This window comes from Arachis stenosperma, chromosome 4 (assembly GCF_014773155.1).
Source record: "Arachis stenosperma cultivar V10309 chromosome 4, arast.V10309.gnm1.PFL2, whole genome shotgun sequence".
Taxonomy (NCBI): domain Eukaryota; kingdom Viridiplantae; phylum Streptophyta; class Magnoliopsida; order Fabales; family Fabaceae; genus Arachis; species Arachis stenosperma.
This window is the reverse complement of record NC_080380.1, coordinates 24,632,412-24,655,696: the sequence shown is the minus strand read 5'-3', so window position 1 is coordinate 24,655,696 and position 23,285 is coordinate 24,632,412. Positions and strand designations below refer to the sequence as shown.

The 23,285-nt window shown below is 38.4% G+C and overlaps 2 non-coding genes across 2 annotated transcripts; one reads left to right on the top strand and one right to left on the bottom strand.

The window, feature by feature from the left end:
- The first annotated feature begins 6,872 nt into the window (after positions 1-6,872).
- LOC130977548 (small nucleolar RNA R71) lies at positions 6,873-6,980 on the top strand. Its single transcript, XR_009085236.1, has one exon. It is a non-coding gene; the product is annotated as a small nucleolar RNA R71 (small nucleolar RNA).
- Positions 6,981-20,461: 13,481 nt separating this feature from the next.
- Positions 20,462-20,569, bottom strand: LOC130978705 (small nucleolar RNA R71). The gene has a single exon (XR_009086323.1). It is a non-coding gene; the product is annotated as a small nucleolar RNA R71 (small nucleolar RNA).
- Positions 20,570-23,285: the final 2,716 nt, after the last annotated feature.

Genomic DNA, 23,285 nt, shown 5'->3' with positions numbered 1-23,285 from the left:
AGCCTTGTTATCAGCACTTGTATGTGACTGATTCCCTACTGGCATTTGAATGCCAGAGGTAGGAGCTGGAGTGGCGTTAGACGCCAATTCCTTGCTTGTTACTGGCGTTTGAACGCCAGAACCATGCTCCTTTTGGGCGTTCAACGCCAGATTCAAGCTTGTTTCTGGCGTTGAACGCCAGGAATCAGCATGGTCTGGGCGTTCAGCGCCAGCTTTATCCCTTTCTGGGCTCTGCTTGTCCTCAGAGGGATTTGATTAGCTATTCGTTCATGTCCTTGCTTCTTGCTGCTTTGAAGTGAGGTATTTAATGTTTTCCCACTTCTTAATTGAACTGCTTGGCATTCTTCTACTATTTGTTTGACAGTCGTTTTCTGTTTGCTTTAATTGCACTTCCATGTTCCTGTTTGCCATCTTGTTTCCTGTAATATCTCATTGAATTCGGCTAGCTGCTGAGTTAGAAAGTCTAATTGCTGATTAAATTCATTAGCCTGATCCACCGGACTGAGTCTGCAGTTACTTTTAGCTTCTCCTTTCTTAGAAGATTCACTGCTTAGATACATATGTTGATTTCTGGCAACTGTATCAATAAGCTCTTGAGCTTCTTCAATTGTTTTTCTCATGTGTATAGATCCACCAGCTGAGTGGTCTAGAGAAATCTGAGCTTTTTCTGTAAGCCCATAGTAGAAGATGTCTAATTGCACCATTCTGAAAACATTTCAGAGGGGCATTTTCTTAGCATCTCTCTGTATCTCTCCCAAGCATCATAAAGGGATTCATTATCTCCTTGTTTGAAGCCTTGGATTTTAGCCTTAGCTGTGTCATCCGTTTGGGAGGAAATAGTGATTCAGGAATTTTTCTGACAGCTGTTTCCATGTTTTATGCTGTTCTTAGGCTGGTTATTTAACCACCTTTAGCTTGATCTTTTACAGCAAATGGAAACAGTAGTAATCTGTAGATATCCGATCCACTTCCTTATCATGTACTGTATCAGCAATTTGCAGAAATTGTGCCAGAAACTCTGTAGGTTCTTCATGTGGAAGACCAGAATACTGGCAGTTTTGCTGCACATGATAATGAGCTGAGGATTCAGCTCAAAGCTACTAACTCCAATGGAGGGTATACAAATACTACTCCCATAGAAGCAGTAGTGGGGTTAGCATATGACCCCAGAGTCCTCTTGTCTTGTCCATTCATACTTACTTTAGAATTGGAATACAAGAGATAATTATATGTTGATTTAGAAAAATGGAATAAGTAAAACAAAATATATAAAAGAAAATATGATAATAAATTTTTTTTTTTTTTTTTTTTTTGAAAACTTTTCGAAAAAAATTGAAATTAAAATCTGAAATTATAAAAATTTCGAAAAAAGTGGTTCAAAATTAGTTAGAAAATATAAAATTTTGAATTTTGAATTTTATGATGAAAGAGAAAAAACACACAAAAGACACAAGACTTAAATTTTAGATCTAGTCTTATTTTCGAAAATTTTGGAGGGAAAACACCAAGGAACACCAAACTTAAAAATTTTAAGATCAAGACACAAGAAAAACTCAAGAACACTTTGAAGATTCACAAGAACACCAAGGACAAAAGAAAGAACACCAAACTTAAAATTTTAGAAAATCAAGACAAGTTTTCGAAAATATTAAAATTAACAAGAAAACACCAAACTTAAAGTTTGGCACAGATTAAACCAAGAAAAATTATTTTGAAAAAGATTTTCAAAAGAACTGGTGCCCAATTGCCAAGAACATAAGCCAACACTATAACCAACTGAATTAAAAATGTAATGTATTTTAAAGATGTATTATTTTTATGAATAAAATAAATTTTTGAAAACTAATGTTTTGAAAAAGCACAAGAAAACAAGAAAAGACACAAAACAAGAAAAATTAAAGATCAAACAAGAAAAATAAACAAGAACACTTGAAGATCAATGAAGAACAAAGAACAAGTCGAAAATTTTAAAGAAAAATATGAGATATGCAATTGACACCAAACTTAGAACAAGACACTAAACTCACGAAAATTAACAATTAATTAAAAGAAAAATAATAATTTTGAAAAGAAACTATCCTATCCTATCAATATAAATTTAATGACTCTATAACAATAAAAATAAAAATAAATTATTCCTAATCTAAGAAATAAAATAAGCCTTCAATTGTTCAAACTCAATAATCCCCGGCAACGGCGCCAAAAACTTGGTGGACGAAATTGTGATCACATCAATATAGCATAATGTATTTATTGTAGAATTGTGGAACTTAGGATTTTGGTACGAGTGGGCACAATTCCGTTCAAACTAACCAGCAAGTGTACTGGGTCGTCCAAGTAATACCTTACGTGAGTAAGGGTCGAATCCACAGAGATTATGGTTTGAAGCAATCAATGTTATTTTATTAATCTTAGTCAGGATGTCAATAGGATTATTTGGATTAAAAGTGAATTACAGATTTGATTAGAGGAGTAAAAAAGAACAATAGAGTTACTTGTTGTGCAGTAATGGAGAATATGTTGGAGTTTGGAGATGCTTTGTCCTCTGACTTCAACTCTTCCTTGAAATCCTTTTCTCACACGCAGGTTCCTTCCATGGCAAGCTCTATGTAGGGTGTCACCGTTGTCAGTGGCTACTTCCCATCCTCGCAGTGAAAGCTATGCACGCACTCTGTCACAGTACGGCCAATCACCGGTTGGTTCCCGCTCCTACTGGAATAGAATCCCTCTTTTGGTCTGTCACTAACGCCCAGCAGGTTAAAGTTGAAGCACGTCACAGTCATTCAATCCCGGAATCCTACTCGGAATACCACAGACAAGGTTTAGACTTTCCGGATTCTCATGAATGCTGCCATCAATCCGGCTTATACCACGAAGATTCTGTTGGGGAACCTAAGAGATATTCATTCAATCTGATGTAGAACGGAGGTGGTTGTCAGGCACACGTTCATGGATTGAGGAAGGTGATGAGTGTCACGGATCATCACCTTCTCCACAGTTAAGCGCGAATAAACATCTTAGATAAGAACAAGCGTGTTTGAATGGAAAACAAAGGAATTGTATTAAATCATCGAGACGCTGCAGAGCTCCTCACCCCCAACAATGGAGTTTAGAGACTCATGCCGTCACAAAGTATGTAATTCAGATCTGAAAATAGCATGAGGTACAAGATAAGTCTGTAAAAGTTGTTTAAATAGTAAACTAGTGACCTAGGTTTACAGAAAATTGAGTAAACTAAGATAATTGGTGCAGAAATCCACTTCTGGGGCCCACTTGGTGTGTGCTGGGGCTGAGACTAAAGCTTTCCACGTGCAAAGGCCTTTCTTGGCGTCAAACTCCAGGTTTTGACGTGTTTTGGGCGTTCAACTCCGGATCATGACGTTTTTCTGGCGTTTAACTCCAGACAGCAGCATGTACTTGGCGTTCAACGCCAAGTTACGTCGTCTATCCTTGCGCAAAGTATGGACTATTATATATTGCTGGAAAGCCCTGGATGTCTACTTTCCAACGCCGTTGAGAGCGCGCCAATTGGACTCCTGTAGCTCCAGAAAATCCATTTCGAGTGCAGGGAGGTCAGGATCCAGCAGCATCAGCAGTCCTTTTTCAGCCTAAGTCAGATTTTTGCTCAACTCCCTCAATTTCAGCCAGAAAATACCTGAAATCACAGAAAAATACACACACTCATAGTAAAGTCCAGAAATATAATTTTTGCCTAAAAACTAATATTATTTTACTAAAAACTAACTGAAACATGCTAAAATCTACATGAAATTACCCCCAAAAAGCGTACAAAATATCCGCTCATCAGCGCCCTCTTCACATATGACTGTGATGACTTGGTCCAACCTTTGATCAAAGTTGACCCTTCTAGTGTAAGGATGTTCATCTCCTTGCATCATGGGCAAGTTGAATGCTAACCTTACATTTTCCGGACTAAAATCCAAGTATTTCCCCCGAACCCTTGTAAGATAATTCTTTGGATCCGGGTTCACACTTTGATCATGGTTCTTGGTGATCCATGCATTGGCATAGAACTCTTGAACCATCAAGATTCCAACTTGTTGAATGGGGTTGGTAAGCACTTCCCAACCTCTTCTTCGGATCTCATGGCGGATCTCCGGATATTCACCCTTTTTGAGTGAAAAGGGAACCTCGGGGATCACCTTCTTCAAGGCCACAACTTCATAGAAGTGGTCTTGATGCACCCTTGAGATGAATCTATCCATCTCCCATGACTCGGAGGTGGAAGCTTTTGCCTTCCCTTTCCTCTTTCTAGAGGTTTCTCCGGCCTTGGATGCCATAAATGGTTATGGAAAAACGAAAAAGCAACGCTTTTACCACACCAAACTTAAATGTTTGCTCGTCCTCGAGCAAAAGAGGAAAGAAGAGAGTAGAAGAAGAAGAAATGAGGAAGAACGGAATGGCTTGGTGTATTCGGCCAAAGAGGGGGAGAAGTGGTTTTAAGGTTGTGTGAAAATGAAGAAGTGAAGAAGGGTATTTATAGGAGAGAGGGGAGATGGGGTTCGGCCATTATGGGTGGGTGTGGGAGGGAAAGTGGTTTGAATTTGAAGGGTGAGGTTGGTGGGGTTTTATGAAGGATGGATATGAGTGGTGAAGAGAAAGATGGGATTTGATAGGTGAAGGGTTTTTGGGGAAGAGGTATTGAGGTGATTGGTGAATGGGGGAGGAAGAGATAGAGTGGTGGTGGGGTAGGTGGGGATCTTGTGGGGTCCACAGATCCTGTGGTGTCAAGGAAAAGTCATCCCTGCACCAAATGTTGCTCAAAATCACGTTTTGAGCCATTTCTGGCGTTAAACGCCGGGTTGGTGCCCATTCCTGGCGTTTAACGCCAGGTTCTTGCCCTTTTCTGGCGTTTAACGCCAGTCTGGTGCCCCTTTCTGGCGTTAAACGCCCAGATTGGTGCCAGACTGGGCGTTAAACGCCCAACTGCTAGCCTCACTGGCGTTTAAACGCCAGTGAATTCTTCCTCCAGGGTGTGCTATTTTTCTTCCTGTTTTTCATTCTGTTTTTGCTTTTTCAATGGATTTTGTGACTTCTTATGATCATCAACCTACAAAAAACATAAAATAACAAAGAGAAATATATAAAATATAATCATTGGGTTGCCTCCCAACAAGCGCTTCTTTAATGTCAGTAGCTTGACAGAGGGCTCTTATGGAGCCTCACAGATACTCAGAGCAATGTTGGAACCTCCCAACACCAAACTTAGAGTTTGAATGTGGGGGTTCAACACCAAATTTAGAGTTTGGTTGTGGCCTCCCAACACCAAACTTAGAGTTTGACTGTGGGGGCTCTGTTTGTCTCTGATTTGAGAGAAGCTCTTCATGCTTCTTCTCCATGGTGACAGAGGGATATCCTTGAGCTTTAAACACCAAGGATTTTTCATTCACTTTAATGATCAGTTCACCTCCATCAACATCAATCACAGCCTTTGCTGTGGCTAGGAAGGGTCTACCAAGGATGATGGATTCATCCATGCACCTCCCAGTCTCTAGGACTATGAAATCAGTAGGGATGTAATGGTCTTCAACTTTTACCAAAACATTCTCTACAAGTCCATGAGCTTGTTTTCTGGAGTTGTCTGCCATCTCTAGTGAGATTCTGGTAGCTTGTACCTCAAAGATCCCTAGCTTCTCCATTACAGAGAGAGGCATGAGGTTCACACTTGACCCTAAGTCACACAGAGCCTTCTTGAAGGTCATGGTGCCTATGGTACAAGGTATTGAAAACTTCCCAGGATCTTGTCTCTTTTGAGGCAATTTCTGCCTAGACAAGTCATCCAGTTCTTTGGTGAGCAAAGGAGGTTCATCCTCCCAAGTCTCATTTCCAAATAACTTGTCATTTAGCTTTATGATTGCTCCAAGGTATTTAGCAACTTGCTCTTCAGTGACATACTCATCCTCTTCAGAGGAAGAATACTCATCAGAGCTCATGAAGGGCAGAAGTAAGTCCAATGGAATCTCTATGGTCTCATTTTGAGCTTCAGATTCCCATGGTTCCTCATTGGGGAACTCAGAGGAGGTCAGTGCACGCCCACTGAGGTCTTCCTCAGTGGCGTTCTCCTCCTCTCTTTCCTCTCCAGATTCGGCCATGGTTATGGCTTTGCACTCTCCTTTTGGATTTTCTTCTGTATTGCTTGGAAGAGTACTTGGAGGGAGTTCAGTAATTTTCTTGCTCAGTTGTCCCACTTGTGCCTCCAAATTCCTAATGGAGGACCTTGTTTCAGTCATGAAACTTTGAGTGGTTTTGATTAGATCAGAGACCATGGTTGCTAAGTCAGAGGGGTTCTGTTTAGAATTCTCTGTCTGTTGCTGAGAAGATGATGGAAAAGGCTTGCCATTGCTAAACCTGTTTCTTCCACCATTGTTGTTATTGAAACCTTGTTGAGGTCTCTCTTGATTCTTCCATGAGAAATTTGGGTGATTTCTCCATGAAGAATTATAGGTGTTTCCATAGGGTTCTCCTAGGTAATTCACCTCTTCCATTGAAGGGTTCTCAGGATCATAAGCTTCTTCCTCAGATGAAGCATCCTTAGTACTGCTTGGTGCATTTTGCATTCCAGACAGACTTTGAGAAATCAAATTGACTTGTTGAGTCAATATCTTGTTCTGAGCCAGTATGGCATTCAGAGTATCAATCTCAAGAACTTCTTTCTTCTGACTTGTTCCATTGTTCACAGGATTCCTTTCAGAAGTGTACATGAATTGGTTATTTGCAACCATTTCAATGAGCTCTTGAGCCTCTGTAGGCGTCTTCTTCAGATGAAGAGATCCTCCAGCAGAGCTATCCAAAGACATCTTGGATAGTTCAGAGAGACCATCATAGAAAATACCTATGATGCTCCAGTCAGAAAGCATGTCTGAGGGACATTTTCTGATTAATTGTTTGTATCTTTCCCAAGCTTCATAGAGGGATTCTCCATCCTTCTGTCTGAAGGTTTGGACTTCCACTCTAAGCTTACTCCATTTTTGAGGTGGAAAGAACTTTGCCAAGAAGGCATTGACTAGATTTTCCCAAGAGTCCAGGCTATCTTTAGGTTGTGAGTCTAACCATATTCTAGCTCTGTCTCTTACAGCAAAAGGGAATAGCATCAGTCTGTAGACCTCAGGGTCAACCCCATTAGTCTTGACTGTGTCACAGATTTGCAAGAACTCAGCTAAAAACTGATGAGGATCTTCCATTGGAAGTCCATGGAACTTGCAATTCTGTTGCATTAGAGAAACTAATTGAGGCTTAAGCTCAAAGTTGTTTGCTCCAATGGCAGGGATAGAAATGCTTCTCCCATAGAAGTCGGGAGTAGGTGCAGTAAAGTCACCAAGCACCTTCCTTGCATTATGGTTGTTTTCGGCTGCCATGTCTTCTTCTCCTTTGAAGATTTCTGTCAGGTCCTCAACAGAGAGTTGTGCCTTAGCTTCTCTTAGCTTTCGCTTCAAGGTCCTTTCAGGTTCAGGGTCAGCTTCAACAAGAATGCCTTTGTCCTTGCTCCTGCTCATATGAAAGAGAAGAGAACAAGAAAATGTGGAATCCTCTATGTCACAGTATAGAGATTCCTTGAGGTGTCAGAGGAAAAGAAAAATAGAAGGAGAATTCGAACTTGATCAGATAGAGTTCGAATTGTGCATTAAGAAGGAGTGATACTCCATAAATAGAAGGATGTGAGAAGAGGGGAAGGAAATTTTCGAAAATTAAGTGAAAAAGTTTGAAAATATTTTGAAAAACTTTAATTTGATTTTCGAAAACCAAGAGTGAAAGAAATCAAGTGATTTTTGAAAAAGATTTTGAAATTAGAAGTTAAAAAGATTTGATTGAAAACTTATTTTGAAAAAGATGAGGTTAAGAAGATATGATTGAAAAGATTTGATTTGAAAACAATTTTAAAAGATATGTTTTGAAAACAATTTTTTTTTTAAAAGATTTGATTTTAAAAATTAATGACTTGCCTAACAAGAAAAGATATGATTCAAACATTAAACCTTCCTCAACAGAAAAGGCAACAAACTTGAGATGTTCAATCAAATCATTAATTGTTAGTAAGTATCTTTGAAAAAGGAAAGAAATTGATTTTGAAAACATTTGATTGAAAGGATATGATTTGAAAAAGATTTGATTTTGAAAAACTTTGAAAACTAAAAAAAAATTGATTTTGAAAACAAAATCTTCCCCCTTGTGCCATCCTGGCGTTAAACGCCCAGAATGGTATCCATTCTGGCGTTTAACACCCAAAATGCTACCTTTTTGGGCGTTAAATGCCCAACCAGGTACCCTGGCTGGCGTTTAAACGCCAGTCTGTCCTTCTTCACTGGGCGTTTTGAACGCCCAGCTTTTTCTGTATAATTCCTCTGCAGTATGTTCTGAATCTTCAATCCTTTGTATTATTGACTTGAAAAGACACAAATTAAAAATATTTTTGGATTTTTAATAATCAAAATACAACAAGAATCAAATAACAATGCATGCAAGACACCAAACTTAGCAGTTTGTGTACTACTGACACTATATGAGACACATAAACACTCAAGTCAAAAGAATTCAAAGATCAGAGTAAGAAATCATCAAGAATTACTTGAAGATCCTTAAGACACATGAATGAATGTATGAAATTGACACCAAACTTAAGATGAGACACTAGACTCAAGCAAGAAACATCAAATATTTTTGGTTTTTATGATTTTGTGAATTTTTTTGTGATTTTCGAAAATTAAGTGGAAAAAGATATCAAAATTCTTAATGAGAATTCCAGGAATCAGTGCAATGCTAGTCTAAGACTCCGGTCCAGGAATTAGACATGGCTTCACAGCCAGCCAAGCTTTCAAAGAAAGCTTCGGTCCAAAACACTAGACATGGCCAAAGGCCAGCCAAGCCTTAGCAGATCACTGCTCCAAAAGCAAGATTGATAAAAAATCAACAAGCTTCTGTGATGATAAGTTGAAACCTCGGTCCAATGAGATTAGACATGGCTTCTCAGCCAGCCAGATTTCAACAAATCATCATGAAACTCTAGAATTCATCTTCAAGAATTTCGAAAAAAAATAAATACCTAATCTAAGCAACAAGATGAACCGTCAGTTGTCCATACACAAACAATCCCCGGCAACGGCGCCAAAAACTTGGTGCACGAAATTGTGATCACTACTTTGTCCATATTCAAATAATCCCCGGTAATGGCTCCAAAGACTTGGTGCTCAATACCATGGCATAAACACAACTTCGCACAACTAACCAGCAAGTGCACTGGGTCGTCCAAGTAATAAACCTTACGCGAGTAAGGGTCGATCCCACGGAGATTGTTGCTATGAAGCAAGCTATGGTCACCTTGTAAATCTCAGTCAGGCAGACTCAAATGGGTATAGTGATAAACGAATAAAGCATAAAGATAAAGATAGAGATACTTATGTATATCATTGGTGGGAGCTTCAGATAAGTGTATGAAGATGCCTTCCCTTCCGTCTCTCTGCTTTCCTACAGTCTTCATCCAATCCTTCTTACTCCTTTCCATGGCAAGCTCATGTAGGGTTTCACCGTTGTCAATGGCTACCTCCCATCCTCTCAGTGAAAATGTTCCCATGCTCTGTCACAGCATATGGCTAATCAGCTGTCGGTTCTCGGTCAGGCCGGAATAAAATCCATCGATCCTTTTGCGTCTGTCACTAACGCCTCGCCTGCTAGGAGTTTGAAGTACGTCACAGTCATTCAATCATTGAATCCTACTCAGAATACCACAGACAAGGTTAGACCTTCCGGATTCTCTTGAATGCCGCCATCAGTTCTCGCCTATACCACGAAGACTCTGATCTCACGGAATGGCTGGCTCGTTTGTCAGGCGAGCACTCGGTTGTCAGGCGATCAACCATGCATCGTGTTATCAGGAATCCAAGAGATATTCACTAAGCCTCGTATGCTTGTAGAACAAGAATGGTTGTCAGTCACCTTGTTCATGAGTGAGAATGATGATGAGTGTCACGGATCATCACCTTCATCAAGTTGAAGAACAAGTGATATCTTGGACAAAGAACAAGCGGAATTGAATAGAAGAACAATAGTAATTGCATTAATACTCGAGGTACAGCAGAGCTCCACACCTTAATCTATGGTGTGTAGAAACTCCACCGTTGAAAATACATAAGAACAAGGTCTAGGCATGGCCGAATGGCCAGCCTCCCAAATGATCTAAGATAGCATGAAACTCAAAGATAGCTACCAAGATTCCTAGATGAAAATACAATAGTAAAAGGTCCTACTTATAGAAAACTAGTAGCCTAGGGTGTACAAAGATGAGTAAATGACATAAAAATCCACTTCAGGGCCCACTTGGTGTGTGCTTGGGCTGAGCAATGAAGCATTTTCGTGTAGAGACTCTTCTTGGAGTTAAACGCCAGCTTTGGTGCCAGTTTGGGCGTTTAACTCCCATTTAGGTGCCAGTTCCGGCGTTTAACGCTGGAATTTCTTGAGGTGACTTTGAACGCCGGTTTGGGCCATCAAATCTTGGGCAAATTATGGACTATCATATATTGCTGGAAAGCCCAGGATGTCTACTTTCCAACGCCGTTGAGAGCGCGCCAATTGGGCTTCTGTAGCTCCAGAAAATCCACTTCGAGTGCAGGGAGGTCAGAATCCAACAGCATCTGCAGTCCTTTTCAGTCTCTGAATCAGATTTTTGCTCAGATCCCTCAATTTCAGCCAGAAAATACCTGAAATCACAGAAAAACACACAAACTCATAGTAAAGTCCAGAAAAGTGAATTTTAACTAAAAACTAATAAAAATATACTAAAAACTAACTAGATCATACTAAAAACATACTAAAAACAATGCCAAAAAGCGTACAAATTATCCGCTCATCAGTCCACTATGGCAAATTATATTTCAAATCGAAGCCCCCGACTTTAGCTTTCCAACGCAAATGAAACGGTATCATTTGGATCTCTATAGCTCATGTTATGACAGTTTGAGTGCAAAGAGGTCAGGCTGGACAGCTTAGTAATTTCTTCAACTTCTTGTATTCCTTCCACTTTTGCATGCTTCCTTTCCATCCTCTGAACCATTCCTGCCCTGTAATCTCTGAAAACACTTAACACACATATCACCGCATCGAAGAGTAATAAGAGAGGATTAAACATAGCAAAATTAAGACCAAAGAAGCATGTTTTCAATCATAGCACAAAATCAGGAAGGAGAATGTAAACTCATGCAATTAGTATGAATAAGTGTATGAAAGATTGATAAAATCCATTCAATTAAGCACAATATAAACCATAAAATAGTGATTATCAACCTCCCCACACTTAAACATTAGCATGTCCACATGCTAAGCTCAAGAGAAGCTATAAAGGAGTGAAGAGGAATGATAGAGAGTATGCAATGCAACCTATCTATGTGAATGCAACTACATGCAAAATGTTTTTAATTACTTAGTTAAAAGTAAATAAGTTCTCCAAGACAAATATGAATCAAATTTCACTAATTCAAATTACACAATAAAAGACAAGTAAACTTGTAAGAAGATAGCTCATGAAAGCAGGGAACATAGAATCAAGCACTGAACCCTTACTGGTAGTGTATATCATTCTAACTCTCAAGTGTCAAGGGTCATTCACTCTACTCTTCTCTAATCATGCTTTCTAAACTTTGTTCTTCATCTAACCAATCAACAAATATTTAGCATACCAATGCAAACATCATGAGGTCTTTTTAGGGTTGTAATGGGGCTAAGGTAAAGGTAAGGATATATATAAGGCTAAGTGAGCTAACAAAGTGAATCATTGATTAGTCTAAGATCTCACCTAACATATACATATTTTATATAATTTCATAATTCTTCACCTAGCTACCCAAATTTTTTTCCACTTTTGTATTACATGCTCATGTATCAAACTAATTTTTTTGAATTTTGTCCCATGTGCATTGATTCTTTTTTTTTTTATTTTGCATTTGGGGTAATATTTTTATTTTTTTATTTTTTTTGTATCCCCTTATTTAATTAAATTGTTTTTATCAATGCACATGGTAATTTAATTATTTTGATTTCACATGTGCATGCTTTCCAAATTTTCAAATAACTTATTCAATTTAATTTCCCTTTTCATATTTTTTTATCATCCCATGTTCTCATAAAATTCCCCACACTTAAATTATACACAATATCTATCTTAAGCTAACCAAGGATTCAACTTGGAATTTTTATTTTGTTTTTCTGCTTAAGGCTAATAATGTGGTTATAGAATAGAGGGGGATTAAAAAGCTCAAAGTGGCTAACAAGGGTAACATAAAAGGGTAGGCTTATTTGAGATAAGTGAGCAAAAACAAGTAATGGCCTTAATCATATGCAAGCATGTAAATACACTAAATAATGGACATATAGAATGGAACAAAATATAGATTGCAGTTATAGAGAAGAAAACACACAAGAATAAAATATTTATGGTTAAATAATGTTACCATGTAAATAAGCTCAAAATCTCACAGGTTGTGTGTTCTTTGACTCAAAAACCATGTTCCAATTTACAATCTTCAAACAAATTTATCAAAAAATTTTCAATTTAAATAAGTGAAATACTATAAAAAAATTCTTGAAAAAGAAAATATTACTTCAACCAAGTAGTAACTAAATGCATAAAATCAAACAAACATGCAATTAAATATGCAAATGCAATAATGAACAAACAAAGAAAATAGAATATTGGTGTTGAAAAGAAGGTAACTAACCCCTGGAAGTCGGTATCGACTTCCCCACACTTAAAGATTGTACCGTCCTCGGTGCATGCTAAGATGTACAGGTGGATGGGTGGCTCCGCAGCTAGTGCTCTTTTTGTTCCTTTCCTTGCCGGTGGTTTGGGAGTAGCTTTCTCTTTACCTTTCTTGGTGGCCATCCTGAAAGGAAAAGAGTAAAGACGTTAAAACTTCAAGGATTAGAGCAAGAAAGAAAATGGGAAAGGTGGTAATCAGTGCACAGTAAAGAAGAATAACGTTAACACATGGTCATGACTACATGTGAAAAGTCATCAATGGAAATATATCAAGTGCATGTAATGACAATTAAATGCAAGATATTTATTGGCATGCTGGCAAAGGCATGAGTAGCATAGATCAAGCATTCAATGTCTAAGTTAGATTAACAAGTCTTCCAAACTAACAATATGCTTGTAATAACAATTATATAAAAATAATAAAATAGAGAAAGGGTTTTGTGAAAATCAAGCATTTAGAGTAGTAGATTAAAAGAAATCTAAAAATAATGCACAATGCCATACGGGCGTTTTCACAAACACATAGCATGCGTGTTAAATAAGGTATGGAAAGTATTAAATTGAACATGCAAGCAACCCTATAAAAAAATAATATATAATTGTCAAACAATTTCTTAACAATGCACAAGCAAAATAATGACCCAAATAAATTTCCAACACCAATTAAAATAATGCAATGAATGAAAGTATGCAAATAAATGAAATGAAATAGAATGGAAGTGAAGAGGGATGAGAAGTTAAAGAGATGAAGAAGAAGAAAGTAAGAAAGAAGGAAGAAAGAAGTAAAAAGGAGAGAAGAAATGATTTAGATTTGGGGAAGAAAAGATAAGATATTTGGCTGATCTGGATAAGCTGTGCGGCGCAGGCGACGCGAACGCGTGAGTGACGCGCTCGCGTGGTGTGCGGTAAGTTCAGGTGACGCGGACGCGTGAGTCACGCGATCGCGTGACCTGATATGTGCTATTGGCGCAAGTGCAGCCTCGCGCACGCACAACTCTCTGTTTTATATGCATATTGCCAAAATTTAGGGTGACGCGGTCGTGGGTGACGCGATCGTGTGGATGGCCTATTTTGTAAAATGACGCGGACGCGTGAGACACGCATTTTTGTGGTAGGGCTTGTGCTTCCACCACGAGTCCAGCCCATTTCTAGCTCAACTTTCGGCTATACACCCTTTTTACGTCGATTTTACAGGGCCACGCGGTCGCGTGGGTGACGCGGATGCGTCGGAGGCATTTTTCCCACATGACGTGGACGCGTCAACGATGCGGTCGCATGGACCAATTTGTGCCAAAGGCACGCCTCCAGCAGCGCTTTTCGCGTGACTCTCTATTCAATTTTGTTTTCTTCCCAACGCACCTATGACGTGGATGTGTCGGCGACGTTGTCGCGTCGTGTGCGAGATTTTTTTTTGCAGTATGCAGAATACAATGCTAATATGAATGTTAGGCATGATTCCAGGTTAAATAAAAGCTCAAAAACAGACTAAAATTAAAACTGAAAAATGAACTATCATACCATGGTGGGTTGTCTCCCACCTAGCACTTTTAGATAAAGTCCTTAAGTTGGACATTGGAAGAGCTTCCTGTTATGGTGGCTTGTGCTTGAATTCGTCCAGAAATCTCCACCAGTGTTTGGAATGCCAGCATCCTCCGGGGTCCCCGGTAACGGCGCCATTTTGACGTTAGAATTTTTGCTAGTAAAGAATTTTATAAAAATATAATCGCGTTGTAATTATAGCTTCTAAACCAATAGAAAATCCTTTCGTACAAACGTTTGTTTGTCACAAGTAAGAAACCCAATAAAATTTATAAACCGAAGTATTCAAACCTCGGGTCGTCTTCTCAAGGAATTGCAGGGAGGTGTGTTTTATTATTGATTATGGAAAACAGTGTTTTGGGTTTTGAAAAGGTTTTAAATAAGAGAAATAAATTGTAGGAATTAATAAATTAATAACTAATAAAACTCTTGGCAAGGTATGAAAACTGGAAGTCCTATCCTAGTTGTTCTTATCAGATGTGATGAGAATTGAGTTTTAATCCCACTTAGTTATCCTTTATTAAATAAAAGAAAGTCAAGTGGACTAATTAAATTAATCCTCAAGTCTTAGTCAACTTTTAGAGCGATCCAAATTAATTAGCAATCTGCCAATTTCAACCACTGCTGAGTTTGATAACTCAAGTATTACCAATTAATTAACCAAAGCCAAAAGGAAAAATAAATCATAAATAGAGCAAAACAATCATGAGTCTGAAATACGTCAAATTATATTAATTAAGAAAATTCCTAACATGAAAAATTCATAAGCCAATTGGACAACATAAATCAGATACAAATAAAAGCATTAGAGTAAATAAAAGTAGAAGAGAAACATAAATTATTGAACCTGGTATGAAGAAATAATCCTAATGACTAAAAGAAATCCTAATCCTAAAACCTAAGAGAGAGGAGAGAACCTCTCTCTCTAAAAACTACATCTAAATTATGAAAAGTGAATTATGAATGAATGTATGTTGTATGAAGTATTCTCCCACCTTATAGCCTCTAATCTGTGTTTTCTGGGCCGAGAACTGGGTCAAAAACAGCCCAGAAATCATTGATTACAAAATCTGGTTCGTACAGGTCGCGGCAAAGTGACGCGAAGGCGTCGTCCACGTGTTTGCGTAGATTGAAATTCGCAGATGAGACACGTCCGCGTGGAGTACGCGTTTGCTTCGCTTATCTATATGTCCGTTATGGCAAATTATATATCAAATCGAAGCCTCGGATGTTAGCTTTCTAACGCAACTGGAACTGCATCATTTGGACCTCTATAGCTCAAGTTATGACAAATTGAGTGCAAAGAGGTCAGGCTGGACAGCTTAGCAATTTCTTCAACTTCTTGTATTCCTTCCACTTTTGCATGCTCCCTTTCCATCTTCTGAACCATTCCTGCCCTGTAATCTCTGAAAACACTTAACACACATATCACGGCATCGAAGAGTAATAAGAGAGGATTAAACATAGCAAAATTAAGATCAAAGATTCATGTTTTCAATCATAGCACAAAATCAGGAAGGAGAATGTAAACTCATGCAATTAGTATGAATAAGTGTATGAAAGATTGATAAAATCCACTCAATTAAGTACAAGATAAACCATAAAATAATGGTTTATCAGCTTTTTCTGCTTGCTTTTTCTATTTTTTTCGCCACATTTTTTTCGCATGCAAGCTTTTTCTTTTTCTTTTTGCTGCTTTTTCTTACTTCAGGAATCAATTTTTTATTTTTCAGATTATCAATAATACATTTTCTTTTTCCTTATTCTTTCAAGAGCCAACATTCTAAAATCACAACTTCAAATATGCACTGTTTAATCATACATTCAGGAAACAAAAGCAAATGACACCACATCAAACTAATTAAACTAATCTTATTTTAAACTTGAAATTCATGCATCTCTCAATTCTTTTCAATAAAAAATTTTCATTTAAGCAAGGTGAGAGATATATTGAACATTTTACAACTTTAAGACATCAATACAAATGATCATGCAACTAGAACAGGAGAATAGAAAATAAAACAGACAGAAAACAGAAAAATAATAAATGAAAGGAATAAAGAGAACGAGTCCACCTTTAATGGTGGCATCTAATGCTCCTCCTTGAGGATCCAATGTGTTGCTTGATCTCTTCTATCTCATCCCTTTGCCTTTTTTGCTCTTCCCTCATAGCCCTTTGGTCTTCCCTTATGGCTCTTTAGTCTTCTCTTATTTATTGAGAGTAGTGGCATGTCTTTGATGCTCCATCCTCAATTGCTCCATGTTAGTGCTCAATTCTCCAAGAGAAGTTTGCCATTGATCCCAATAGCTTTGGGAAGGAAAATACATCCCTTGAGGCATCTCAGGGATCTCATACTGAGGCAGTTGCACAGGCTCTTGTGCATGCTTGATGAGCGGATAATTTATACGCTTTTTGGCATTGTTTTTAGGTAGTTTTTAGTATGATCTAGTTACTTTTAGGGATGTTTTCATTAGTTTTTATGATAAATTCACATTTCTGGACTTTACTATGAGTTTGTGTGTTTTTCTATGATTTCAGGTATTTTCTGGCTGAAATTGAGGGACCTGAGCAAAACTCTGTTAGGAAGCTGACAAAGGACTGCTGATGCTGTTGGAATCTGACCTCCCTGCACTCAAAATAGATTTTCTGGAGCTACAGAACTCCAAATGATGTGCTCTTAACGGCGTTGGAAAGTAGACATCCAGAGATTTCCAGCAATATATAATAGTCTATACTTTATTCGAGAATTGACGATGTAAACTGGCGCTCAACGCCAGTTCCATGCTGCATTCTGGAGTCAAATGCCAGAAACACGTCACGAACCGGAGTTGAACGCCCAAAACACATTACAACTTGGCGTTCAACTCCAAAAGAAGTCTCAGCTCGTGGATAGATCAAGCTCAGCCCAAACATACACCAAGTGGGCCCTGGAAGTGGATTTATGCATCAATTACTCACTCATGTAAACCCTAGTAACTAGTTTAGTATAAATAGAACTTTTTACTAGTGTATTAATCATCTTTGATCAGTTTATGCGATCTTAGACATTGGGGGCTGGCCATTCGGCCATGCCTGGACCTTTCACTTATATATTTTCAACGGTGGAGTTTCTACACACCATAGATTAAGGGTGTGGAGCTCTGCTGTACCTCAAGTTTCAATGCAATCACTATTATTTTCTATCCAATTCGATTTATTCCTATTCTAAGATATTCATTGCACTTCAAATTGATGAATGTGATGATCCGTGAAACTCATTGTTCCTAAGATATTCATTGATGAATGTGATGATCCGTGACACTTTAATTCGATTTATTCCTGTTCTAAGATATTCATTGTTCTTAATTCTCTATTTTTTGATTTTTATGCTTCATGTTTATTTATGTTTTGTGTCTTCATTACATGATCATTAGTATTTAGTGACTATGTTTTAAAGTTATGAATAATTCCATGAATCTTTCACCTCTCTTAAATAAAAAATGTTGTTAATACAAAAGAACAAGAAGTACATGAGTTTCAAATTCATCCTTGAATTTATTTTAATTATATTGATGTGGTGACAATACTTTTTGTTTTCTGAATGAATGCTTGAACAGTGCATATTTTTTATCTTGTTGTTTATGAATGTTAAAATTGTTGGCTCTTGAAAGAATGATGAACAAAGAGAAATGTTATTGACAATCTGAAAAATCTTGAAATTGATTCTTGAAGCAAGAAAAAGCAGTGAATAGCAAAAGCTTGCGAAAAAAAAAGTGGCAAAAAAATTAGAAAGAAAAAGAAAAAGCAAGCAGAAAAAGCCAATAGCCCTTAAAATTAAAAGGCAAGGGTAAAAAGGTTCAAAGGCTTTGAGCATCAACGGATAGGAGGGCCCAAGGAAATAAAATCCAGGCCTAAGCGGCAAAATCAAGCTGTCCCTAACCATGTGCTTGTGGCATGCAGGTCCAAGTGAAAAGCTTGAGACTGAGTGGTTAAAGTCGTGGGATTTACAAGCAGGCGAAAGGTTCATTAATCCTCCATAACCATTTGAATTCGCCTGACTGAGATTTACAAGATGACCATAGCTTGCTTCATACCAACAATCTCCGTGGGATCGACCCTTACTCGCGTAAGGTTTATTACTTGGACGACCCAGTGCACTTGCTGGTTAGTTATGCAAAGTTGTGATAAAGAGTTGATATTGCAATTGAGCGTACCATGTTGATGGCGCCATTGCTGATCACAATTTCGTGCACCAAGTTTTTGGCGCCGTTGCCGGGGATTGTTTGAGTTTGGACAACTGACGGTTCATCTTGTTGCTTAGATTAGGTGTTTTTCTTCAGAGTTCTTAAGAATGAATTCTAGTGTTTCAAGGCGATGTTCTTATCATCACCAAAGCTGATTGATTCTCATCAATTTAGCTCTTGAATGTAATGTCCTGCTGAAGCTTGGCTAGCCATGTCTAATTCCTTTAGACTAAAGCTTTAGACTAACATTGCATGATTCCTGGAATTCTCATTAAGAATTTTGATATCCTTATTTTCTTTTTCACTCAATTTTCGAAAAATAAAAAAAAATTATAAAATCATAAAAAACCCAAAAATATTTCTTGTTTGAGTCTAATGTCTAACTTCTAAGTTTGGTGTCTTGCATGCATTGTTTATTTGATTTTAGTTGCATTTTGATTATTCCTCATCATTAAAAATTCAAAAAATTTTTTTTTGTGTCTTTTCAAGTCAATAATACAGAGAATTGAAGATTCAGAACATACAGCAGAGGAATTACACAGAAAAAGCTGGGCGTTCGAAACGCCCAGTGAGGAAGGAAAACTGGCATTTAAACGCCAGCCAAGGTGCCTGGCTGGGCGTTTAACGCCCAAAAGGGGTGAGTTTTGGGCGTTAAACGCCAGAATGTATACTATTCTGAGCGTTTAACGCCAGGATGGCACAAGAGGGAAGATTTTGTTTTTAACTCAAATTTTTTTCAAGTTTTCATAATTTTTCAAAATCAAATCTTTTTCAAATCATATCTTTTCAATCATATATTTTCAAAATCAATTTCTTTCCATTTTCAAAAATACTTGCTGACAATTAATGATTTGATTCAACATTTCAATTATGTTGCCTTTTTTGTTGAGAAAGGTTTAATGTCTGAATCATATCTTTTAAATTTCTTGTTAGCCAAATCATTAATTTTAAAAATCAAATGTTTTTTTAACTTGTTTTTCAAATCATATATTCTCAATCATATCTTTTTAAAACCATAACTTTTCAATCATATCTCTTAATCACATCTTTTTCAAAATAGTTTTCAATCATATCTTTTTTATTTCTAATTTCAAAGTCTTTTTCAAAAATCACTTTATTTCTTTCCCAATCATATTTTTCGAAAATCATTCTTCAATTTTTCAAAATGTGTTTAAAATCTTTTTAATTTATTTTCAAAAATTTCTTCCCCTCTTCTAACATCCTTCTATTTATAGACTAACACTCCTCCTCAATGAACAATTCGAACTCTATCTTTCTTGATAAGTTCGAATTCTTCTACCTCTTCCTTCTATTTTTCTTTTCCTCTGACACCCCAAGGAATCTCTATATTGTGACATAGAGGATTCCATACTTTCTTGTTCTCTTCTCTTTCATATGAGCAGGAACAAAGACAAAAGCATTCTTGTTGAGGCTGACCCTGAACTTGAAAGGACCTTGAAGCGAAAGCTAAGAGAAGCTAAAGCACAACTCTCTGTAGAGGACCTAACAAAAATCTTCAAAGAAGAAGATATGGCAGCCGAAAACAACAACAATGCCAACAATGCAAGGAAGGTGCTGGGTGACTTTACTGCACCTACTCCCGACTTCTATGGGAGAAGCATCTCTATCCCTGCCATTGGAGCAAACAACTTTGAGCTTAAACCTCAATTAGTTTCTCTAATGCAACAGAATTGCAAGTTCCATGGACTTCCATTGGAAGATCCTCATCAGTTTTTAGTTGAATTCTTGCAAATCTGTGACACTGTAAAGACCAATGGGGTTGACCCTGAGGTCTACAGACTTATGCTATTCCCTTTTGCTGTAAGAGACATAGCTAGGATATGGTTAGACTCACAACCTAAAGAAAGCCTGAACTCTTGGGAAAAGCTAGTCAATGCCTTCTTGGCAAAGTTCTTTCCACCTCAAAAATTGAGTAAGCTTAGAGTGGAAGTTCAAGCCTTTAGACAGAAGGAAGGTGAATCCCTTTATGAAGCTTGGGAAAGATACAAACGATTGATCAGAAAGTGTCCTTCTGACATGCTTTCTGAATGGAGCATCATAGGTATCTTCTATGAAGGTCTGTCTGAACTGTCCAAGATGTCATTGGATAGCTCTGCTGGAGGATCTCTTCATCTGCAGAAGACGCCTGCAGAAGCTCAAGAACTCATTGAAATGGTTGCAAATAACCAATTCATGTACACTTCTGAAAGGAATCCTGTGAACAATGGGACGAATCAGAAGAAAGGAGTTCTTGAGATTGATACTCTGAATGCCATACTGGCTCAGAACAAAATATTAACTCAGCAAGTCAATATGATTTCTCAAAGTCTGTCTGGAATGCAAGCTGCACCAGGCAGTACTAAGGACGCTTCATCTGAAGAAGAAGTTTATGATCCTGAGAACCCTTCAATGGAAGAGGTGAATTACATGAGAGAACCCTATGGAAACACCTATAATCCTTCATGGAGAAATCATCCAAATCTCTCATGGAAGGATCAACAGAGACCTCAACAAGGTTTCAACAACAATAATGATGGAAGAAACAGGTTTGGCAATGGCAAGCCTTTTCCATCATCTTCTCAGCAACAGGCAGAGAATTCTAAGCAGAGCCACTCTGACTTAGCAACCATGGTCTCTGATCTAATTAAAACCACTTAATGTTTTATGACTGAAACAAGGTCCTCCATTAGAAACTTGGAGGCACAAGTAGGACAGCTGAGCAAGAAAATTACTGAACTCCCTCCTAGTACTCTTCCAAGCAATACAGAAGAGAATCCAAAAGGAGAGTGTAAGGCCATCAACATGGCCGAATTTGGAGAGGAGGAAGAGGCAGTGAGCGCCACTGAGGAAGACCTCAATGGACATCCACTGGCCTCCAATGAGTTCCCTAATGAGGAACCATGGGAATCTGAGGCTCACACTGAGACCATAGAGATTCCATTGGATTTACTTCTGCCATTCATGAACTCTGATGAACATTCTTCCCCTGAAGAGGACGAAGATGTCACTAAAGAGCAAGTTGCTAAATACCTTGGAGAAATCATGAAGCTAAATGACAAGTTATTTGGTAATGAGACTTGGGAGGATGAACCCCCTTTGCTCACCAAAGAACTGGATGACTTGACTAGGCAGAGATTACCTCAAAAGAGACAGGATCCTGGGAAGTTTTCAATACCTTGTACCATAGGCACCATGACCTTTAAGAAGGCTCTGTGTGACTTAGGGTCAAGTATAAACCTCATGCCCCTTTCTGTAATGGAGAAGCTAGGGATCTTTGAGGTGCAAGCTACAGGAATCTCATTAGAGATGGCAGATAATTCAAGAAAACAAGCTTATGGACTTGTAGAGGATGTTCTGGTAAAGGTTGAATACTATTACATCCCTGCTAATTTCATAGTCCTAGAGACTGGGAAGTGCATGGATGAATCCATCATCCTTGGCAGACCCTTCCTAGCCACAGCAAATGCTGTGATTGATGTTGACAGAGGAGAATTGATGATTCAAGTGAATGAAGAATCCTTCGTGTTTAAGGCTCAAGGATATCCCTCTGTTACCATGGAGAGGAAGCATGAAGAGCTTCTCTCAAAACAGAGTCAAACAGAGCCCCCACAGCCAAACTCTAAGTTTGGTGTTGGGAGGCCACAACCAACTTCTAAGTTTGGTGTTGAACCCCCACATTCAAACTCTAAGTTTGGTGTTGGGAGGTTCCAACATTGCTCTGAATATCTGTGAGGCTCCATGAGAGCCCACTGTCAAGCTACTGACATTAAAGAAGCGCTTGTTGGGAGGTAACCCAATGTTATATTTATCTATTTTCCTTTTTTATTTTATGTTTTCTATAGGTTGATGATCATGGGAAGTCACAAAATCAATTGAAAAAGCAAAAACAGAATGAAAAATAGAAAGAAAAACAGCACACCCTGGAGGAAAACCTTGCTGGCGTTTAAACGCCAGTAAGGGCAGCAAATGGGCGTTTAACGCCTAGTCTAACACCATTCTGGGCGTTTAACGCCAGAAAGGGGCACCAGACTGGCGTTTAACGCTAGGAATGGGCATCAAGCTGGCGTTAAACGCTAGAAATGGGCACCAGCCTGGCGTTTAACGCCAGGATTGGCAGAAAGGGCAATTTTGCTCGCCACTTGGTGCAGGGATGAATTATCCTTGACACCTCAGGATCTGTGGACCCCACAGGATCCCCACCTACCCCACCACTCTCTCTCTTCTTCACCCATTCACCAATCACCTCAACACCTCTTCCCCAAAAACCCCTCACCTATCAAATCCTACCATTCTCTTCACCACTCACATCCATCCTTCATAAAACTCCACCTACCTTACCATTCAAATTCAAACCACTTTCCCTCCCAAACCCACCGATACATGACCGAACCCTACCCTTCTCTCCACCCCTATATAAACCCATCTTCACCCCTTCATTTCCACACAACCTAAACACTACTTCTTCCCCCTTAACTGAAACACAAAGCCCCCTCCATCTCCTCTATTTCTTCTTCTTCTACTCTCTTCTTTCTTCTTTTGCTCGAGGACGAGAAAACCTTCTAAGTTTGGTGTGGTAAAAGCATTGCTTTTTGTTTTTTCATAACCATTTATGGCATCTAAGGTCGGAGAAACCTCTAGAAAGAGGAAAGGGAAGGCAAAAGCTTCCACCTCCGAGTCATGGGAGATGGAGAGATTCATCTCAAGGGTGCATCAAGACCACTTCTATGAAGTTGTGGCCATGAAGAAGGTGATCCCCGAG